This window comes from Heteronotia binoei, chromosome 8 (genome assembly GCF_032191835.1).
Source record: "Heteronotia binoei isolate CCM8104 ecotype False Entrance Well chromosome 8, APGP_CSIRO_Hbin_v1, whole genome shotgun sequence".
In the NCBI taxonomy this organism is placed as follows: Eukaryota; Metazoa; Chordata; class Lepidosauria; order Squamata; family Gekkonidae; genus Heteronotia; species Heteronotia binoei.
The window spans coordinates 107560195-107584244 of NC_083230.1; the positions used below are offsets into that span (position 1 = coordinate 107560195).

At 44.6% G+C, this 24050-nt stretch overlaps 1 protein-coding gene across 22 annotated transcripts in view; it reads right to left on the reverse strand.

Annotated features, from left to right (window-relative positions):
* Positions 1-24050, reverse strand: part of PLEKHA5 (pleckstrin homology domain containing A5) — a 342905-nt gene that overhangs the window by 218846 nt on the left and 100009 nt on the right. The gene's annotated exons all lie outside the window — the stretch shown is intronic.

Consider the following 24050-nt stretch of genomic DNA (forward strand, 5'->3'; position numbering starts at 1 on the left):
TCAAAGAGGGAAAATAGCATTGCAAGCCCAGCAAAACCAATCAAAACTTGGCTCAGCAATGCTGGAATGTGCCAGGGCCTTCTTGGGTGGATGCGGTGTCCGGAAGTGCCCACTGTCATGCAGCAGCCACCGTCTCTATCCGAACTACACCGCCTTTCTTCTCTGGTGAATATAAGCCCTGCTATTTCCAGTGGGGACAGCACAAGGCTCTTCCTGTATTTCCTCCTTCTCTTGATCTCCAGAAGAAGGAATGCTCAATAATCTTCTGCTGCCACCTTAAGGAAAATGAGTGGGCAGCAAGTGCTGTTGTTAGAAGCCACAGCTACTCACCCACAATGAGCAGCTCAACTGCGATTCAACGGCAACTAAGTACAGAAGACTATGTGCTCGCTTGCCCCAGTTTTGGAAGGCAGCAAATAAACTCAACTTTGGACAAGGGCCTGTCAGCCCATAAGCTCTGTTTACCCCAGATACCAATGCTACTTGCTCATTTACCTGCACAGGTGAGTGATGATGACAGCTGTCCCACCTCTATCAGCGCAGCTAATTCACTTGGCCATTCAGCTGATCAGTGCCTAATGTTTGCTGGGTCAACTGACACCTCTGGGGGAGGGGAGGTGGAAAGGGGCAAATAGCCCCTCCAAAAGAATCTTTCTAAGGGCACTTCTGCAGCTGTGTCTTGGACCCACACCTATGTTGACTCAAATCGAAATTCTCCAGGCTGTGCCATGCTCTCTTTCTGAGCTCACATTACTCTTGCTGCCATCTTGAATCAAAGCTAAATATTTGTCCAGTTGTATTGGCCAAACCACACAAAAGAGAAAATCAGACTTAAAGCTACAGGACTCATAACTGAAAGACATAAAATCTGAGCAAGAGTCCAGTATCACCTTAAAGACTAACAAAACTTGTGGCAAGGTACGAGCTTTCGTGAGTCACTGCTCACTTCTTCAGATACTCTTGCTTGGGGCTTTTTTTGTAGAAAAACCCAGCATGAACTAATTTGCATATTAGGCCCCTGACATCACCACTGTTTTGCATAGAGGGTTTTTTGTATAAAAGGCCCAGCAGAAACTCATTTGCATGCTAGGCCAAACCCCCTGACATCTAGCCAGCCGGAGCTGCGTTCCTGCTAAAAAAAAAGGTCCTACTCTTGCTCTTTTCTACCGCTACCCCTCTCCATAAAATCTAAGATGACAATAGAACAAAGTGCCACTTAAAAAACAAACAAACTTCCAGGTGTGTGAACATAAAACATTTACTACCCCAGGAGTTAATCACCCAGCATTTGTTTATAAACTTGTACAAAATAATAGATGGGCCCTTTATTGCACCGTCTCCTTCAAGCCATCCATCAAGATGTACAATTGTATGTAAAACACAGCTCATGTGACACAAACTCAGGGACTAAATCTTGATTCTACAAGTACAAAGTTAAGAGCGATCAGGAAATTTCTATAGTAATGAAATCAACACATTATCATATAATGGTGGGGGGGAAGGGGAAGGAGAAAAAGAGAGAATGGCTAAACTAGGCAAGTGGAAGTAAAAGAGAATCTTAATTAGTTATTGATCCGGAGAAGGTAAGCTCATGCTAAGGGGCATTAATATTGGCTATATTTATTAACATGAACAAATAAGTTCCGCTCGGTTCCTGTGCATGTGTCTGTCTTTTATTTAGAGAAATGAACTACCAGAATCAATCTGCTGATAATGGTTTGTTCATAAATCTGCCCCTGAAAGAACATGACGAGAATTAGCTCTTCGATGAAGGATCTGATTCTCAAATACTTTGCATTAATCTCCAACAGGGAAGGAAAAAAATAATCTTGCAATCAGGAAGTTCTACAATGAGATGGCATATTTGTGTTCAAGGATAACATTGATGAGCTCTTATGAGAGGTGGGAAGCAAGACCAAATCAGAAGCGAGAAGAGCATTTTTTTGTTTCTGGATGCTGAAGGTGGTGAATTTCTTTCTGCATCAAACCAAAAATAGTTTCATTTTCAAGTATTTATCTTTTAGCATCTTTTTAAGCAATATACATCTTTTGATCTGGGAACGGATACATTGAGGAAGCAAAGGGGCTCACTATCACGGCTGTAAAGTAACTTAACATCAAATGTCTTTAAAACTATTACTTAAGAAATGTATTTTTTATGCTAGGCTTTGGACGGATTTACTAAAAAAAACCCTCTTAAATATATGGCAGAGGTTTATCAAATTACATGCATGTCAAGAAAGGGAATAGAAAGTCCTTTGTTTTCACTACTACACCTAAGAGTTTAGTCACCCAGTAAAGCTGATTTGCAACGGTATCAGGAGATGCAAAAGAAAATCCTTATTTGTAGAATTCATAATTTAAGGAATTTACAGCCATTATCTTAGCCTATTGTGGATTTAAGTAAAAAGTCAGATACTGTTGATGTTATAGAAGAGTCTGTTTGCCAAGCTAAAGGCAGCAAGTGTGAGCATATATAATGAGCTTTAAAGGGTACTAGAACGATAATGATAAAATGGAAGATATGCCAATCCACAGCTATTGTCCATTAGGGGCGTGGGGGAAAAAATCAGTATTTTTAGGTTTGGGTACACTGAACCTGAAAAATATTGGTTATTTTCTGACATCGCCAAATACCAATACCAATATGGTATATGGATCTGGGATTTTTTTTGGAAATCTCACCTTTTTTGCCTATACTATATATCCTACAGGACGGTGGCTCAGTGGTAGAGCATTTGCAGAAGGTCCCAGGTTCAATCTCTGGCATCTCCAACTAAAAAGGGTCCAGGCAAGTAGGTGTGAAAAACCTCAGCTTGAGACCCTGGAGAGCCGCTGCCAGTCTGAGTAGACAATACTGACTTTGATGGACCAAGGGTCTCATTCAGTATAAGGCAGCTTCATAAGTTCTTATGTTCATATGTACGGGGACCATTATAGCCAGTGGGTATAATGGAGGGTATAATGGAGAATTGATCCAGGTGCATCCAGTGGTCAGAAGGGCTGGGTTTTTTTTTGAGATAGAGATGCTTGCAGCATAGCTGCTGGTGCCTTTCCTCAAAAAGAGTGGACCGGGGGTTTCATTGGAAGGAGAAAAAAATGTTTAAAAGGCTCACAGCCTCTTTAAACACCTTCTCAAAGTGGCAAGTTCACCCAGAAGGTGTTTACAATCTCCTTGATCTCCTTCTCCCACAACAGACACCATGTGAGGTGGGTGGGACTGAGAGAGCTCTCACAGCAGCTGCCCTTTCAAGGACAACTCCTGCGAGAGCTATGGCTGACCCAAGACCATTCCAGCAGCTGCAAATGGAGGAGTGGGGAATTGAACCCGGTTCTCCCAGAGAAGAGTTCACACACTTAATCACTACACCAAACCAAGATGCCAACTCTGTCCCCATATCCGCTCGGACAACATAATCACAGGACCTAACAATACCAGCCATACCATCTCAGATTCATTCCTTTGTTCGTCTTCCAATGTTCCATGTGCCATCAAATGTCAGCAATGTCCTTTCACTTTCTACATCAGACAAACAAGTCAGTCCATACACTCAAAAACCAGAGGGAGAACATTTTAATCTTCCAAGTCATTTCATTCCATCACTGACCCAAGAGTGGCAGTCCTCACATAGAGAAGCTTCAAGAGATTACGATTGCTGAATTTGAGTTAATTCACAAGTTCAGAACAATGGACCCTCTGGGACTGAACAGAATCATAAAAGTTGGAAGGGGCCTTACTGGCCATCAAGTCCAACCCCCTTGCTCGATATGGACATAGGATTCTTATCTCACTACAGATGCTAATTTTCTGCCCTCAGGCATTTTCCCCTCTGATCTGATTACAATGTGCATTGTACCTCTGCATCCTTAGCTCCTTCTTGGCGATACTTCACCGAGATATAAGGATTCAAACTTCCTTTCCAACTTGTATTTAATGAAGGGAGCTTTGACTCTCAAATATTTATAGCCCAAAAATCTTGTTAGTCGCTAAGGTTCAACTGGACTCAAATCTAGCTGTTCTACTGCCAACATGGCTACCCACAGAGCTTATCAGTAGTTCTATGTTCCCCATGAATGATTTATACCCTTCCCCATCTGTAAAGGATTTCCATGCACAGATCCATTCTGTCTCATTCCTACGCCCCTAACCCCCCACCCCCATTTTCTGCTCTTGGTAAAAAAATATGTTTGGAAGCCTGGGAACGGGTTCATACCTTCTATAAATTCTGTACTGTTTCACATACTTGCCTGAGTTATGCCACAGTGTGATTAAACTAAATTGGATGGCTCAGGCTAGTTCAGTCTCATTCGTATCTTGGAAGCTAAGCAGTGCCAGCCCTGGTTAGCACTTGGATGGGAAACCAACAAGGAAGTCCAGGGCTGCTACGCACAGGCAGGCAATGGCAAACCACCGATGTTTGTGCCTTGCCTTGAAAACTCCATGGGGTCACCGTAGATTAGCTAAGAGAGTGAGTTGTGATCTAGGAGGCCCTCAATTTAAGTCTCATCTCTGCCACATACTCACAAAATGGCTTCTGGCAAGCCACTTAACTTACTCTCACTTCCTCACTTCCCCATCTGTAAAGGATTTCCAGAAAACGCAAGTTAAATGTTTTGAACACTGAAAAGAGTGATAGGCCTGTTAAATACTATTGTATTTAAACAGGTGTCTTAGATGCTCGTTGTATTCAGGCAAATCTTTTCCCTCCATCACCCACCAAAGCCCAGGAGTTCCCAAGATGCTGAAAAGATCAGTAGGTTTTTATATCCTGCTTTCCTCTACCTTATGGAGCAGAGTGGTAAACTGCAGTACTGCAGTCCAAGTTCTGCTCACGACCCGGTGGAAGCTGGGCTCAGGTAGCCGGGTTCAAGGTTGACTCAGCCTTCCATTCATCTGAGGTTGGAAAAATGAGTACTCAGTTTGCTGGGGGGGGGGGGGATGTAGATGAATGGGGAAGGCAATGGCAACCCTCCCCCCAAAAAAGTCTGCCGTGAAAACGTCGTGATGTGATGTCACCCTAGAGTCCAGCCACCACTAACAGCAGTGCTTTAATTTGGGCCAGCCACCACTAACAGTAGTGCTTTAATTTTAAATCAAAGCAGATACACACAGCGGAGTGTCGGAAACGACTGGTGTTTGCACAGTAGATTACAATCGCCTTTTCCCTTCCTCTCCCCACATCAAGAACTTTGTGCGGTAGGTGGCGCTGAGAGAGTTCTCAGAGAACTGTGACAAGCCCAAGGTCACCCAGCAAGCTTCATCTGGAAGAGAAAGCTGATAAATTATTTTGAAAAATGTAGCGGCTGCAAGGCCACTAAGCTAACCCCCACCGAGTGCAGATTAGATGGATGGTTCGCTGACAAAGCTGGTTTGCTGGGAAGAGCCACTCACACCACAACAATGAGAGGATCGCTGCCATGTGGTTTAGTGACCACAGAGTTTTAGATTGCCACCCATCACATCCATCCTCACAAACACTTACACATTACGGTGCCAAAATGGAAAAGTAAGATCGCTGTGTGTATCTGCTTTGATTTAAAATTAAAGCACTACTGTTAGTGGTGGCTGGCCCAACATATACCAATATCTTGGTTTACTGTGTGCTCTTCTGTTACTATTTAACAGAATTTCTCTCCCAGTCTTATTTAACAGCAACAGTAAATCTGATCTGGTTCTGAGTGTGTGTGTGGGGTGGGGTGGGGGGAATTAGGACACAATCGAAGAAGAGCAATCCAATAATCATGTCTAATTTCAGGATTCAATTATTGAGCCAAAGTTTACAGCTCAACACTTGCTGGAGACAATGTGATAAACAATTCCAATTAGTCATTCCACACACAGAAGGTGATGTTTGAAAATCTACTCTAGAGCAGAAGTTATCCGCAGGGGATGTTTTGAAAGCGCAGGTTCTTCACGTTTCCTGAGGCTGAGGGGGCTTGTTTGTAAACGGACACCCTTGTGCATACAAAGTTTAATATGCAAAATGCAATGAGCTGCTTCTGACAAGGAAAATGATTAATTGACCTTTGAGCAGGGCGCAGCAATCACTGAAAGTATTGCCTGATCACAAGATGTTGTGAGCTACTTCAGAAAGCTAAGCAGAGCTTTATGATTATGGGCAACAGGACAAATGTCTCTCCCCTTTCACAGCCAGCAACAGGAATCCAGCTAATTTGTTCTGGAGCACTATGGAATCTGAAGCAGGAAATTTAAGGAAAAGTCACCTGAACTCTGCTGCTCCCAACATTAGGGTTGCCAATCCCCAGGTGGGGGCAGGGCATCCCATGGTTTGGAGGCCCTCCCCCCACTTCAGGATCACCAGAAAGCATGGGGTGGGGGGTGGGGGAGGGAAATGTCTGTTGGGCACTCCATTATTCCCTATGGAAACCGATTCCCATAAGGTATAATGGAAAATTGATCTATGAGTATCTGGGGCTCTGGCTGGGCTGTTTTTGAGGTAGAGGCACAACATTTCCAGCATAGCATCTGGTACTTCTCCTCAAAACACCTGCCAAGTTTCAAAAAGATTGGACTGGGAGGTCCAATTCTATGAGCCCCAAAAGAAGGTGCCCCTATCCTTCATTATTCCAAATGGAGGGAAGACATTTAAAAGAAGCGAGGTCCCTTTAAATGTGATGGTCAGAACTCCCTTCAGAGTTCAATTGTGCTTGTCACATCATTGTTCCTGGCTCCACCCCCAAAGTCCCCAGATATTTCTTGAGTCAGACCTGGCAACCCTACCCCGTATTTGGCAGTTTCCTGGTCACTCCCTCCAGCGGATTTGCACAGGCATCTTCAACCATAGTAAATGTTACTCCAAAGACGTCTAGGCCATTCCAAGAAAATGCCTTGAAAGAGATTTAGCTGGCAGTGAAAGAGATGCAGAAAAAGGCAGCCAGTTATGTAGAGCCATATTTTAATCGGCAGCAACATTAGGGAAATAAAGTCCTCAGTCATTTCTTTGTGCAAGGCCCAAGAACCGTTACAGCTTGAGCCAGTGCACGTCCTCTCCAGAATAAAAGCTGAAAGCTGCCCTACGCAGGACGATTTGGAGTCGGCTACAGAAATTGCAATGTGTAGTGCTCCCTAAAGGGCACTCAATTACAAATACACACAGGAACGCAGTCTTGGACTAAGAATCCACCACAACCACCTGTTATTTTATCCTCAATAGCTGCAGACACAATCAAGTAACAAGAGCATTCGTTTTGTGGCCTTAACACATTTGCTCTGAACACCTAAGCCTCAGAAAAATGCAGTCCGAGTACCTGCTTCTAAAATTTTAATCCAATTGATTCATGCACTACATGCCTCGTTTTGCAAGGCTAACATGGCTGCCTAGACTTCAATTTCCAGGAGGCTGCAAGAGCAGACAGACTTTTTTTTATTATTATTTTCAAAGGCTGTCTCTTTTTGAAGTCTGAAAGGGAAACCAGAGCAGCAGAGGTGACGAGAGTTCCTTTACTTTTGGAAGAAGCATCTGGAAGGGAAAATTAATCGCATAAAAGGGAAGCAGAGGCAAGACTTGCATCCCTTAAGATCCTAAATAACTTGCTGGAAAACTGGGGAAAGATTAAAATTCTAACTGTACACACACACGTAGACGGCCTGAAGGCGGAATGGATTTTCAAGCCTTACAAGTCGCCCCAAATGAGCTATATTCACACTCCACATGAAGCATATCTTGGGTTCAAATCTCCTAAGGCTGATCATAGAGGGGTTTGCAACGGGCGCTTGAACTAACTGGTTCATTAGCCTCTGCCAGTCCAACTTTTAAAAGTGGTTTTATGCAAAATCACTCACACCAATCACCTTGGAATAATACTGTAGCTTGCTATTCTGTCATCTGGCACATCAGCCGTTAAGGCAACTACTACAACAAAAAATCTTAACCTGTGTTCATTTCTAATTTCTTGGAAGCAGTTGTTCCAGGTAAGTTGTGCCTGCCGCTCTCTCCTTAGGCAACCTGCCATGTTAAAGGTAATAGACGCCGTTCTAGGCTCGCCTGCGAATATGCAAGCTGTGCTTCCAATTTGCAAAGTGCATCCGTGTGCAGAGGGAGTGGGGAGGAAATATTTCGCTACCAAGGGGGGGGAAAGATTATTTCCTGCATGGAAGCTCCCCGAATAAAAATGGCAAACTCGTGGAGTGGTTTTTGTTTAGTACATGTCGAAGCAAAACAAGTCACTCAATCATTCTGATTCCCTTCGAGATGCAATCAGGGACGCCAAAGGCAGAGGGCTTCGCGGAGTCTTGTAAACACATTCTAGAAAATGTAAAGAAGGCGCCATCAACTGGCCAGAAATATTTCTGCCGCTGAGGAAAGCTCCGTTTTCCCGAACCGTCTCGTAAATAGCGACCCTTTCAAGAGAAATACTTCAAGTTAATTAATGAGCTCTGAAATAACTAAAGCAGCTTAGCTGTCATCCCTTCAAGGCCATCCCAGGGAGAAAGTGTCATTTAGACACATGCTGCCCTTGCGAGAATTTTGTCTAAACACGACAGCGGAGAATTATAAACCAATGACGGTCACCAGGTGGTGGTAAATTCAAGAGTTTGAGACTATACTGGGTCAGAGATTTTACAGGACTATAAACACGATGTGGTGCTTTCACCGTTCAATACCAACAGCTGCAATTAATTAAAAATAAGTTGTTGTCAAACTGGATTTTTAATAAACCCAGTTAGAATGTTCCAGATGTTTAGAGACAATAAATATTTAATATTCAATGCATCTTCGATGCTTCAGACACTTAGCAGTGGTGAACTGCCCACAGTACCTGATACAATGTCATTAATGGATATTTTTATTGTGCAAACGTTACTGCACCCCCCGCCACTGCCAAAATAATAGAACTCCAATGCAACTGGTGGGCAGCAGATTCAGAACAGACAATACTCCCTTACACAGAGAGTGATTAGAATGTGGAATTGGCTGCCAAAGGATGTCATGATGGCCACAGGAATAAATAGTTTTAAAAGGGGATTACACAGATTCATGGAGGATAGATATGTCAATGAAAACAAGACACAGTGACTGAGTGGAGCCTTCACATTTAGAGGCACTAGCCCTCTGAATCCCAGAGCCAGGAGACTATAAGGACATAAGAGAACCCATGCTGGATCAGGTCAATGGCCCATCCAGTACAACACTATGTGTCACACAGTATCCAAAACCCAGGTGTCTTCAGAAGGTCCACCACGGGGGCTAGGACTCCAGAACCCCTCCCATTGTGCCCCCCCAGTGGAGGCAACATCAAAGGAAAGCCTTGGCCTCTATGCCCTACTGTTGGCTGTCCAGAAGTACTGGTTGGCCACTGTGAAAGACAGGATGCTGAACTAGATGGACCATTGTTCTGATCCAGCAGGGTTCTTATAGAACTCATTCTGTCAGATTAAAACACTGAAGGAGACTGTTCTAGTTTTAGCAATCAGGGACTGATCAGGAGGGAAGGGGTCGGAAAGACAGAGAACACGACTAGCCTGGGGCCACTGTTTGAGACTATGACAGAAGCACAAACTGAATTCAGATCTCCAGGATACAACCTTGCGCCGAATGCCAAAGACAGGCCTGAACACAAGGGGAATCAAGGCCGGCGTGTGGAAGTCGGCGAAGTAGGCAGCCATCTGGGATGCCACCTCGCCACAGGGGCAGGCACTCCCTCCCCGTCCCCACGTACGCCGACCCTTTCCTTTCTTCACTCTGAGCTGACCGTCTCCGGCTTCAGAGGAAGCCGGGAAGAGGCCACCTCCTTCTTTCTTGCGAAAAAAGGAGGCAGTCTCTTCCCGGCTCCCTCTGAAGTGGGACTCAGGAGAGCGCTGGGCAAGGGGCTGGCCGAGCCACATGTTTTCGAAGAAATAACGCATGACTTGGCCCACCCCCTCTCACTTCAAAGGGAGCCGGGAAGAGGCTGCCTCCTTCTTTCTTCGCAGTTGCATCTGGAGGAATGAGGAATCAAACCCAGTTCTCTCAGGTTAGAGTTCACGTTCCTAACCACTATACCAAACTGAATCTCTAAGGCAAGGTAAGTTCATTTGATAACCCTTCTTGGTAACTTCTCCATGAACCACAGAAGACCATGTACACGTTATTCACCTGCTACTCTGAACAGTCACACTCTGTGGGCAAAAGGGGTCAATGCAGTGATAAAAGGACAAAAGGTCAAGATTAGAGACAAGTGACAGGCACTACTGCCTGAAAATCCACATGATACTTGTTCACACATTGTAAATCATTTGCAGCAAAATTAATACCTCAACAAATTATTGCTTTGATGGCTTTTTAATGGTTGTGTGTATTTGTATCATCTTAGTGTAAGCTTTGTATTATCTTAGCCGTCAGCTCCATCAAGGACTCCGGAGAGGCAGCATGTAAATCTGTTTTAATGGTTTTAATGGCTTTTTAATAGTCATGTTTTAAAGGCTCTGTATTATTTTAGCCGTAAGCTGAGTCAAGGAAGACTCCAGAGAGGCAGCACGTAAAGCTTCTAAACACACACATGCACAAACACAAGTCAGGCCAGAGCTTTTCTTGTAGCAGGAACTCCTTTGCATATTAGGCCGCACCCCCTGATGTAGCCAATCCTCCAGGAGGATCGGCATCAGGGGTGTGTGGCCTAATATGCAAAGGAGTTCCTGCTGCAAAAAAAGCCCTGAGTCAGACTATTGGTCTGTCTACTCAAGGGCTGTCTACCTTGTCTGAAAGTAGCTGTCTAGGGTCTCAGGCAGAAGCTATTAACTGAACCTACTATCTGCTACTAACTGAACCTGGGCCTTTTTACACAGGAGGCCTCTGCCAATGGCTGACCCATGGCACCCACGTACCGATGAATGGTACAGTGGCAAAGTGGAGCTGTAACCAGGGATGCTACCTAGGAGAAGACAACATCAGCTTCTTTCTAGCGTGTCTCGAGACACAGCGCAATAGAAACTAGCGGCTGCAGCGTACCATAACTTTCAATGATGATTACAAATCAGCCAGTGTGCCGTCATGAAACATGGAACCACGCTCTGTGGCCTTCCAGTTGCTAGCTTATTGGTTAAACCATGCTGACTGCGTATTTCTACATGAGTAGAAAAAAGGATCAGGAACGCGAAGGGTATCACTGAAAACTCGCTAAAAATGTCTGAAATAAGCAATGTTAAAGTTCTCTAGTTCCACAAACTACCATTATTTGAAATCCCGTAGTGAGAAATATGAGCGTGTTTCTGACAGGCCTGCTCCTTTGTATCACCCTCTCTGCCAGTTGTAGCGGACAGGTTCTTTTTTTACCTAATAGAAAATCCCTCCAACTGTCTTCTTTTGCTTTTCATCACTATGCTTCAACATAAAGGTAAAGGTAGATTTACCAAGTCGTTACCGACCCATGGGGTGACGTCACATCACGACATTTTTATGGCAGACTTTTTATGGGGTGGTTTGCTATTGCCTTCCCCAGTCATCTACACTTTACCCCTAAGCAAGCTGGGTACTCATTTTACCCACTCGGGAAGGATGGAAGGCTGAGTCAACCTTGAGCTGGCTACCTGAACCAGCTTCCGCTGGGATCAAACCCAAGCCATGAGCAGAGCTTAGACCGCAGTGCTGCAGCTTTACCACTCTGTGCCACGAGGCTCTTTATGCTCCAATATAAAAGTACATTTATATCACTTTTTTAGATGAACGGCTCTCAATTTATTGTGTTAAGATTCAGAAAGGACTAATAATAATAATAATAATAATAATAATAATAAATAATTCTGTGGAAGGACTTATGGGGATGGGAGGGAAGTTTCCAGTTCCTGCAGGCAAATCTTGAATGAGACTTGTCCTTGATTACTGTATCCTGACCTGCTATTTCGGTGAGAAAATTTAAAACTCCCAACACCTGGTGATTTAAAGGCAGAACTCAGCAGCTCAGCTCTTTCGGACCTACGATACGGCCTCTCAAAAGAGATTTCAAAAGTGGCATGTTTACAGCGAAACATCTCCAGACAATAAAAGGTAAAGGTAGTCCCCTGTGCAAGCACCAGTCGTTTTTGACTCTGGGGTGACGCTGCTTTCACAATGTTTTCACGGCAGACTTTTTACGGGGTGGTTTGCCATTGCCCTCCCCAGTCATCTACACTCCAGACAATACAGCTGTCTTAATATACATCAGCCTACTGTTCAATTATACAACAGTACACAGAATGTGTTGTTTGTTGTAACTCTGCATGCAAGAGGATACGGGAGGGAAAGAGTTAAGAGAATTCATCCTTCAGGGACGCTTGGCCCCACCTGGTCATCAGTTAGACCTTAAATCTCTTGAGTTCTTACTTGCCTTCTGTTTCATCTTACATAGGGACCTCTCTTTTTCTCTCTTAACTGGGCTTGGAGCTGTAGGAAGTTAACCTTTTTGAAGTGAATCTGTTCATGATAAGTTAAATGTACCCAGGACCTTTTTTTTAATAGCAGGAACTCCTTTGCATATTAGGCCACACACCCCTGATGTAGCCAATCCTCCTGGAGCTTACAGTAGGCCCTGTATGAAGAGCCCTGTAAGGAATTCTAGCAGGACCTCCTTTGCCTATTAGGCCACACACCCCTGATGTAGCCAATCCTCCTGAAGCTTACAGTAGACCCTGTAAAAAGAGCCCTGTAAGCTCTTGGAGGATTGGTTACATCAGGGGTGTGTGGCCTAATATGCAAAGGAGTTCCTGCTATAAAAAAAAGCCCTGAATGTACCTACATGAACGTGTCATGTAAGATGTGCTTCTGTTTTTATAAGTAAAATTTATTTCTCTCCTCACCCCTGGAGTCAGGCTATCTTTGTTACTTGTTCAAACAGCATTTTTCCCTTAATCAGAAAATGTGGAGAACTGGAGATCCTGCAAAAATCATCTGTGCTTCCAAGGCAGATTATTTTTACATTTACCCAATAGGATGAACCACCAAAGAATTCAGGTTTTTTTTTAATCCTTCAGAACCCTTGAGAATGGAAGAAAGCACTAATTTTCCTGATTAGATTTGAATTTTTACATAATTACATTTCGCTCTGTGCCTCCTGCATTTCACAGCCCTTTGACCACCTAAATCAAAACATTAATTTTCCACTACTAAAAGATAAGGAGCTTCAAAATATATGGGGATACTTTTAAAGTGCTCAGGGATACTTTTTTGTACCTAAGTACAAATACCTGAGCATAAAATACATTCATACACCCATACCCAGTTGTGAACTGACCTCACAGCAAATTGCTTTCCATCCTAAATCTGAAGAGTAAAGTTGCTATGTAAGCAGTTTAATTCAAAAGATACAGCCACAGTATTTTGCTATTAAATGTAATAATTTCTACTATACTGTATAATACCTGAATACCTTCATTTGAGAAAGCCAGCTGGTGTAGTGGTTAAGTGCGTGGACTCTTATCTGGGAGAACTGGGTTTGATTCCCCACTCCTCCACTTGCACCTGCTGGAAAGGCCTTGGGTCAGCCATAGCTCTGGCAGAGGTTGTCCTTGAAAGGGCAGCTGCTGTGAGAGCCCTCTCAGCCCCACCCACCTAACAAGGTGTCTGTTGTGGGGGAGGAAGATAAAGGAGATTGTGAGCTACTCTGAGATTCGGAGTGGAGGGCGGGATATAAATCCAATATCTTCTTCTTAATCTTCTTTTTCTAATTTATAGTTTTATTCCAAGACTACTACACAATTGACAGTGATGAACTAGACTGTGAAAGTCCAGAAACAGTCAAAAGGGCAGCTCTCCAAAGACATTTTAAGGTCAAAAATGTTGAACCACTCCCCCAAAGGACCAAGGGATATTATATACTTAGTTTGAGAATCAGTGATTATATTTAAGGGCAGGCGTATGCCTTTGTACTGAGAAAATAAAGATACCCTTACACACACAAAAAGTTGGTTTTGCAACATTTCAAGTGTCTCATGAACACTGCAGCTGCTACTGCCAATTTGAGACAAGTTCAGCGGCTCCCCATAAATGAATGCATTTAGAGTCAGTTCCGCCTGCATAAATTTACAGTGTCACAACGTAAATGAGAAGATGATTCCAATCTGAGTGCCATTACATGATTCCAGCCTGAAGGAGTTCCAATCAATCTGCACCTAACTGTGCAACTCCCGCTGGTCATAACACTCTCTGCAAGCTTGTCTCGGAGAGCTGGAAAGCATCCAAAAGGAAACATAAAGCGAAAACAAAGCAAAATCCAAACTAGAACAGACTTGCGGAGACAAACAGGTCAGGCCTAGAGTAAAGGATAATCCAGGGTTGGGCGGGGTTTGTTGGATAAATTTTCTGGGGTACCACCACCTCCCAGGCCATTTTATCATTGGCAATTGTCAGACTATGGTCTGGGAAACCCAAGTTCGAATCCCCACTCTGCCACAGAAGCCTGCTAGGTGACCTTGGGCCATTACTTGAAGCCAAAACTACCTCACAGGGCTGTTGTGTGAGGATAAAATGGAGGAGGATGACGAAAGATGCTTTGGGTCCCCACTGGAGAGAGAGACAGGTTATAAAGTAAATAAAATAAACCCATGTAGATAAAAGCAAATTAAAGCCCCATGGCGCAGAGTGGTAAAGCTGCAGTATTGCAGTCCAAGCTCTCTGCTCACAACCTGAGTTCGATCCCGGTGGAAGCCGGGTTCAGGTAGCTGGCTCAAGGTTGACTCAGCCTTCCATCCTTCGAGGTTGGTAAAATGAGCACCCAGCTTGCGGGAGGGAAAGTGTAGATAACTGAGGAAGGCAATGGCAAACCACCTCGTAAAAAAAAGTCTGCAGTGAAAACGTTGTGATGCAACGTCACTGCAGAGTCGAAAGCGACTGGTGCTTGCACAGGGAACTACATTTACCTTTTTAGATAAAGGCAGACACAAGTGCACACAGAGAGATTCAACCAATCCCACCCTGCTACCCCCTCTGAAGCCCTACAGAACTTCTTACAATGGTGCTAAATATCTGCACGTTTTTCACCACCCATGCAAGCTATTCTATCACCCTTGAGGTCACAACTCTCTTGGTATAATCTTCTTGGCAGGGGATTTGAAATGATCCCCATGCGAAAATCGAACGAGGCACGTTCTTCACTGGGGAATCTGAAAAAAAATTTTTTGACATGGCAGTCCAGCTCCCCGTCGATTCAACCCAAAGCGTTCAAAAGCAACAACAAAAAAAGATATGAGAAAGCAGTCCCATAGCCAGAAATGTTTTGGGGCCCAGGACATAAAATTTTGGGTGGGGGGAGGCCGTGGAGGCTTGGATACTTCTTCCAGCCGCCGAGCCCCAGCTCTCTCTCTCACGCTCTTGGGGGTGGGAAGAGCCTGGGGAGAGCGGCGGTGGCAAAAACGGGGCTGCGAGGAGAGTGGGGGAGGCAGAGAAGAGCCTGGGAAGAGCAGCAGCAGAGAAAACAGGCTGCGGGGAGATCAGGGAGGCAGGGAAGAGCCTGGGGAGAGTGGCTGCGGCAGAAACAGGGCCGTAGGGAGAGCAGTGGGGAAAGGAGGGGCCACACAGGTGGAGGGGGTTGGGTGGAGGGGCAATGACCCCCCTGGGCCCCACCGTGGCTACAGTCCTGTGAGAAAGGAGTTTTCCTTGGCTGTCTCAGTCCTGCTGGGTGAAGAGAACTGCTGTTTGTTTCTCTAGCACACAATCCTGGGCTCCCACATTCAACTCGCTAAGCAGAACTCTTTTGTTCATCTTGAATTAACAGGACAGACACATTCCCACCCTGCTCCTTGGGAAATGTAGATCTATCCAGCAGGACCTGAGCATGCACTAGTACCATGAACTGCCGAATGAACACAAGCAGGGCTTTTTTGTAGCAGGAACTCCTTTGCATATTAGGCCACACCCCCTGATGTAGCCAATCCTCCTGGAGCTTACAGTAGGCCCTGTACTAAGAGCCCTCTAAGCTTTTGGAGGATGGGCTACATCATGGGTGTGTGGCCTAATATGCAAAGGAGTTCCTGCTACAAAGAAATCCCTGAACACAAGTATAAAAGCTGTATACATACCCTAAGCTTGGCTGATTGTAATTACTTCATGTGTTTTTTGCACTGCCACTTGAGAACTGCTGTTCAAGCCAGGACATCCCAAGCATGTGGTAACATGAATAATGCTGCTGACTGTACAGGTGGGAAAGCTGCACACACATTCAGCCACAGCTGTTTGTAAGTGATGCATCACCTGCCCAAGATAACTCTGGGCCACAGGTAAGCCAAGTGAGTCAGTTATGAGCATGCACCAACAGCAGGTACTCGGCTGCTTGGCAATGGTGAATGCCATCGTTGTCTCAATGAAAAGACTATTCAAAAGTGAAGAGTAACGCAGAGCTCAAGTCTCTTACTCAAGAGTAAAGAAGAGCTCAAGTCTCTCCAAGCATCCACTTGTACCTGCTTCATGAGGTCTCATGCTTCCAGAAAACAACAGACAAGGAATCATTTAGACAGTTAGAGCGGTTCGTCAGTGGAACATGCTTCCTCAGGAGGTGGTGTGTTCTCTTTCTTTGGAGGTTTTTAAAAAGAGGCTAGATGGCCCTCTGGCAGCAGTGCTGAGTTCTCATGGCCCTTTCTTACATGCCCAGGGAAATGCTGATTGCCACTTTGGAGACAGGAAGCAATTTCTCTCCAGGCCAGTTTTGGCAGAGATCCTAGAGGAGGGATTTGCCATCTTCTGGGCGTGGAGCAGGAATCACAGTGGGTGTTGGGGGAGGGAGGTAATTGGAATTTCCTGCACTGTGCAGGGGGTTAGACTAAATGACCCTGGAGGTCCCTTCCAACTCTATGATTCTATTTGGCAGAATACACCAATCACGCTCTCTTAAAACAGGAGTTCAATTCCAAGCTTATGTCAGTGTACAGAAAAGTTAAGTTTAGACATTTACTGTCTGGTCTTATTAGAGTTACGGTCAGGAGAAATCCTTGGAGAAACCCAGTGGCTCGCTGCCAAACACAGCAGGTGACCTGCAACAAGACTTTGGACTTGCAGCTGAAGCTTCTAACAGTACAGTGACTCAGTGCTGACTTCTACGTACTACAGAAAAGGGGGGGAAGAGATGCACATGAACTGTATAAGAATTTTTTAAAGCTTCCTTTGCATCTTCAGGCTTAGTGAGTTTTCAATTTTAAAAAAGGCACATAGAAATCCCCAAGAATTGTAAGGAAAGGGAAATTCATGCACCGAATACATCCTCAGTTAGACTCAAAGGTGATCGACCAGCTCCAAAAACAAGGCCCAAGGGCTTTTGGTGTAGCTTGTTCCGTTCTTCGGCAGTGGATCCTCATGGCCAACTGTGATGTGCAAGGCCAAATCTAGATAACACTTTTGCTGTGCCAAATAAAAGAAATCTGAAGGGGAAAACCCTGGGCTGACTGGCACGTCGACGAGATTTGCTGCCACCGGACCTGGGACACTGAGAAATTCTACTCGTGTTTCAGATGATTTCTTTGTAGGAAAAGCCATTTTGCAGGAGCACTGGACTCATTCCGCTGCTTATTAGCTGTCTTCAAGCAAATGGGGTTGTGCGGCTGCTGCATTTCACCAACCTTCAATCTATTGCCTTGGGAGGAAATGAAATTCTCTTCCTTGCCACTGCAACAGCTGCAATTGCAAGTTGTTATTGGGCGCATGGATGTTGGAATGTCACATCTGTATTGCCCAGACACAAATTATGCTCTATAAATTTCAGAAAGAATATCCTCTTGAGTTGAGGCATACACAATCACGATAACCATTTCATTAAGAGGATACTTCAAAGTAGATTGTTCTCTCTTCGAGAAATCTTGTAAGTATTCCAATGGTAAGATAAGTAGAAACTTGCTTTCTAAAAAGCTCTGAAAACAAAGCTATGAGTTTGGTGCAAAAGAGAAATGCCTCTCATCGAGGACTGAAATGAACACTTTTCAAACTCCATATGGCAAACAAGATTGTGCAGACCAACAGTTCAATGCAACCAGGGAAATTACACCACTGCTAACTGAAACTGATGTACTCGGGATGTTGTTTTCAGATCAATATCGAATACAGCACATCATTTATTCTGCATTCCATAATGTGAAAAATGGATCAGAGTGTTTAATTTTAAACCCCCAAAAAATCAGACTGATATCGGAATTTAATTGCACTGACATCAGAAAATGATATTACACATATTGAAACACCAGAAGGGCCACCCACACTTAATTTAAATAACATTAAGCGAAGCAGATGAAGTTCCCCCTACTATAGTGACAGCAAATGAACCTGAAATACTCGTTTTTGGTACACGTAAGTTAACTGGGTACACAAAGGACAGCTGACTGTGCATTCAGTAAACTTGTTTCAACATGAGCTTTGTGGTTTCTGTAGACAAGCACTTTTGCGAGTGGCACAACCAGTTAATTTGCTTTCTTGGCTAGCTGAACCTCTCCAATGAAGCAGAGCAGAGACTATCACTTCTAGGAAGGCCCTTAATCCTTGGGACAAAATGTAAGGAGTACAAGCACTTAGAAGAAACATTGCTATATATCAGAAGTCTGTCGAATTTTGTCCTAAAAACCAGTGTTATATATTTTCCTTTCCTTATAGATCTACTGATAGCTTACTAAACAAGAACTACAGCCCTGCTTGCGACAAGGAACAGATCATACGGCACCCTAAACACTTGTAACAGCATGGCTGCGATCACACATACTAAACAATGCACTTTCAATTGACTTTCAATGCACTTTCCAACTGGATTTGACTGTCTCAACTGGCAAAATCCAGTTGGAAAGTGAATTGAAAATGGAAAGAAAGTGCATTATTTAGTGAGTGTCATCACAGCCCATAAGATTTCCCTGAGCAGAGCTCATATCATCAGATGCTCAAAGAATGTCCAGTTAGAAGACTGGCACAAAGTGGCGGGTGGGGGGGGAGTCGAATAGTAGAGTCACAAGGCAATATGGTGGAAGGCAACTTCCTGTAAAAAGATAAAGGTAAAGGTAGTTCCCTGTGCAAGCACCAGTTGTTTTCGACTTCGTTTTGCTTTCACAACATTTTCATGGCAGACTTTTTACAGGGTGGTTTGCTATTGCCTTCCCCAGTCATCTACACTTTCCCCCCAGCAAGCTGGGTACTCATTATACCATCCTCGGAAGGATGGAAGGCTGAGTCAATCTCAAGCGGGCAACCTGAAAACCCAGCTTACGCCGGGATCAAACTCAGGTCGTGAGCAGAGGGCTCCGACTGAAGTACTGCAGCTTTACCACTGTGCGCCACGGGCTCTTATCTTGGCCCAACTTCCTGTGGGGATGTGCAAAAGATGGGATGGACTGGTCATTTAACTTACAGGGAAATTTCTTGGTGAACTGCTGCTCTAGAGGGCCAGTGGTGGCCAGTAACATGCAGAGCCAAACCTCAGACAGGTCCTTCACCAACAATGGTCACTGGAATCAGTTCACCAGTGGTATTTGCCTGCACTGTTGTTGGTTTTCAGAAGGAAGCAATGGCTGAGCTAACAGTCATTGTCTGTCAGGGCTTTTTTTGTGGCAGGAACTCCTTTGCATCTTAGGCCACACACCTCTGAGGTAGCCAATCCTCCTGGAGCTTACAGTAAGCCCTGTGCTAAAAGTCCTGCAAGCTCTTGGAGGATTAGCTACATCAGGGATGTGTGGCCTAATATGCAAATAAGTTCCTGCTACAAAAAAAGCCCTGTGGTCTGTGCTGCTGAGTGATGGCTTGTAGAACCACAGGGGCCTCTCAACATGGTTTGCTTCAGGGGCCGTATTAACATCCCAATCCACCCCTTATCAAAGGAATTCCACATGCTGGTAGTCAAAGAACTACTCTGGATTCTTTGGCGGAAAATGTCATCCAGTCACCGCTTGTCTTATGGTGACCCCATAGGATTTTCAAGGCAAGAGCTGTTCAGAGATGGATCGTCATTGCCTGCCTTTGTTAATCAATGCAAAAACCTGCTCATAGAGCTGCCTTGAGATAAAAATGCTCTCTGTGATCAAAGTTTATCCCAACACATTATTTTTACACCTTTTAGAGCAGAAATTCTCCTCTTAAGTTAACCAAGTCAGGCTTAAGCAAGGCAGTTAGCAAGAGGGCATTTGGGAGGCCATTAATTCATAGGGCTGCCATAAGTCAAAAAAGTCTTGACAGCACTTAACACGCACACATACACACACACACACACCATACGCTTGGAACAACACTCCTACAATAGCAATTTTAAAACCTAAACAGGGTGTGTGCATGCTCAAATGATTCCAAGCAATGCATTTCAAAAAGGTATAAATACTCTGAGACGAGGTGGAATTCTATCAGGAGCTCCTTTGCATATTAGGCCACACCCCCTTGATGCAGCCAATCCTCCAAGAGTTTACAAAAAAGAGCCTTGTAAGCATCTGGAGGATTGGTTGCATCAGGGGCGCGTGGCCTAATATGCAAAGGAGCTCCTGATAGAATTCCATTCCTGCTCTGAGGTCTCCTTTTGGTATAAAACTCTCACTAGTAAGTTGATTGGATCCTTAATCTTTCACAGAAAGTAAGATCAACTGTTCCCCAATTCTATTATTTTAAATGCTACATTTATATTCCCCCCTGTGTACTCAAGATTTCCTGAGGTCTTTTTTCCCCCCTTACAGACAACTTTCTGCTGTGAGACTCCATCATTTAAGTTATAACCACCCTGTTGCATGCTGTGAAATGCTTGAGGAAATATCTGCTGTCTAATGGATTGTGTGTGGGGGGGGGGGGAGGTTTATTTCAGGCAGCTTCCACAAGGAAAGTGTCCCCTGCAGAAATGCACCTGCCTTGGCTTGATTTTGTGGAATGCCAAGGGCCAACCAGTCCTTAATGTTCTTAGAGGTCTCTGACAAGTAATTAGTAGGTTTCCTAGCAAGGAGGTTTATCCTCTGGTGAAGTTTAAATCAGTCTCTCTCCTGGTGTTTAAAGTTCAGCCTGGAAAATAATCAATGTTCTTTTCAAGTCACAAAAGGGGGGGGGGGGGGGGGAAGAAAGCTATGCAAAACTTAGACCATGACAGTTTGTTGCACCTGCTTCCTCTTACATTTCAAAGGTTAATATCACCAGTACATTAGACATTTTGACCCCTTTTGGTTGTTCTTGCCACACAGTCCTCAATACAAGATTATTTTATTTTCATAAGTAGCATTTGGAAATTGGATCATGGATATACCCGATTTGCAATGTCCATTTCCTTTCAAATGGAATATGATTGCACAGATTTGTTAGCAATTCAAAGTGAACAGTATTTTGCTATATTCTGCATCTCCACTGTGGCAGCTTTCAATATGGCACCTGGGCAGAGAGCCACTGTTGGTGAATGCTCCACATCACTAGCCCGAACTGATTGTTTCACATGGGGAGTCAAGTTGGCCTGAAGCAGTAGAACCAAGTTTGAGTCCAGTGGCACCTTTCGTGTGCATGCACACTTCTTCAGATACAGTGAAACAAAACTTCCACTGGACTAAAACTCAGTTCTCACATCTATTTGTTAACTCTTGTATTTGTAAGCTAACTTACTACTATTTACAGATTTTCCCAACCACTTTAATCCAATCTCAGCTATAATTGCCCAATTTCTTATGCATCTTGACTTTAACTAGCCCTTCCTGGCAACTACTCTCTACCTATAAGTAATGGTTGAGGAAGTCTTATTTCACTGTCTCTAGGAGCCCCGTGGCGCAGAGTGGTAAAGCTGCAGCACTGCAGTCCTAAACTCTGCTCACAACCTGAGTTCGATCCCGGCAAAAGCTGGGTTCAGGCAGTTGGCTCAAGGTTGATTCAGCCTTCCATCCTCACGAAGTCGGTAAAACAAGCACCCAGCTTGCTGGGGAAAAGTGTAGATGACTGGGGAAGGCAATGGCAAACCACCCCGTAAAAAGTCTGCCGTGAAAACATCATGATGCGACGTCACCCCAGAGTTGGAAACAACTGATGCTTGCACAGGGGACGACCTTACCTTTAACCTAAGTGTGCATGCACATGAAAGCCTATACCTTGGGTAAAACTCTGTGGGTCTTGCGTGATCAAGGCGGGTCGGCGTTGCTGTTATTATTAGACCTCACGGCAGCATTCGACACAGTCGATTACGATCTTCTGACTCACCGACGTGGGTATATGCGGGTTGGCCTTGCAATGGCTTTCCTCTTCTCTCCACAATTGGGGACAGAAGGTGGCACAAGGGATGTGTCCACTAGATACCCCCTGGAGTGTGGGGTCCTTCAGGGGGCACTCCTTTCCCCGATGTTGTTCAACATCTCCATGCCCCCCCTTGCCCAGCTGGAATGGAGTTACAGGCTTGGGTGTCAATATGCAGAGGAGGACGGGGAGAAGAAAGAGAGCAGCCACAGGACTAGAACTTTGTTCTACTGAAAGGACTGTGTGCATCCAGGGCCATCTTCAGAAGGTCACACATCATTAAAAGTAAAATAAATCGAACGTATGTTCTGCTTTTGCATTTGCAGTTACTAGCGACATACGTTATACTGGTGCATTCTCAAAACTTACTGTAGCAATGTAAAGTTCACAATGCAAGAATGCTCCAGTTATTTCAGTCCAATTCAAAATATTGGATTAATACAACCACACACAAGTTTTTTAAAATTAGAATAACAACTTGTTAAACAATCAGATATTTGGAACCTTGCATCCTTTACAAGATTTAAATTTAAGGGGGGGAAAAGGTTGCTGAAAACTGTTCAAAGCTAATTTTAGCACACTCAATACTGTGCAAAAATATGGTACTGGAAGTTGTCCTCCACTGATTGATTCCAACATAATTTAACTCCTGTCCATTGAGATCACTGAGGCACCCCAGTTTCACTATCATTCTTCACAGCATCACTTGTCAGCTGCACGCTGGACTAATAATTACAACCTCCTTTCCACCATGTGAGAGGAGACAAAGAATTTTAGCTCTGGTACTGATCTGATCTATACTGCCAGCTTGACAAGGCATTTTGACATCACTTCCAAGAGGGAAACAGCCAGACAGTCTTGTTATACGGATTCTCAAAACTTTCGGGTATGATACTCCTACAGCTTTCTTCCCTGTGCCTGGGGTCCTCTTTCTTAATGAAAAAGCATGAAAGATCTGCAGGTTAAATGACACCAACTTCACTGATTGTGAGAGCGAGCAGGGTAGACAGACTAGAGTTGGGACACTTTCTGAAACTTGCCTAGGCTTAACTTTCTGCTCAGCAATGCAACCGTGGGTGGCAAATCTCATTGTCTTCCGCTAGAGCAGCAGTCCCCAACCTTTTTGGCACCTGGGACTAGCAACACAGTGCCCCCCTCCATTGCCTCCCCATCAGAGCGGCGCCCTCACAAGAGCAAGCCTCAGAGCCCCCCACCTGAGTGTGCCTTGGCACTCCGGAACTGGAAGGGAGGGGGAGCCAAGCGTCCTCCAGTGCATTCTTCAAAGGAGGATAAGATGCATGCACGTTGCAGCTGGTGGGGCAGAGACACGCTCTAATCACACGGGGGGGGGAGGGAGGCAGAGCAGAAGGGACAGGTGGGGGGGGTGGCCTCCCTGCAGCCTGGTTGCCAACAGTCTGCAGACCGGTACCAGTCCGCGGAGCGGCGGTTGGGGACCCCTGCACTAGAGGATGGGAGACCTATCTGACATTCCTTCTGTGCATGGGCTTTGTTTTGTTCAATTGTCATTTTTGTTTTTATAGTATATATTTTACAAGCTTGTTTTAATGTTTTGGATTGTTTTACCACCTTGTGGACCCTAAGCTGGGCAAGAAGGCAGTATAAAAATATTTTAAAGAAGCACTGGGTTGTCAGTTCCAGGTTGGGAAACACCTGAAGATTTGAGGGGTAGAGCCGGGCGAGGGCAGGGTTGGAGGAGGGGAGGGATCGCAGCAGGGTATAATGCCATACAGTCCACCCTCCAAAGCAGCCATTTTCTCCAGGGGAACTCATCTCTGTAGTCTGGAGATCAATTGTAAAAATGGGAGATCTCCAGGTCCCACCTGGATGCTGACAACCCTACTTCCAAATTTTTGCCACTGCAAATCTATGAACATATGAAGCTGTCTTATACTGAATCAGACCCTGGGGTCCATCAAAGTCAGT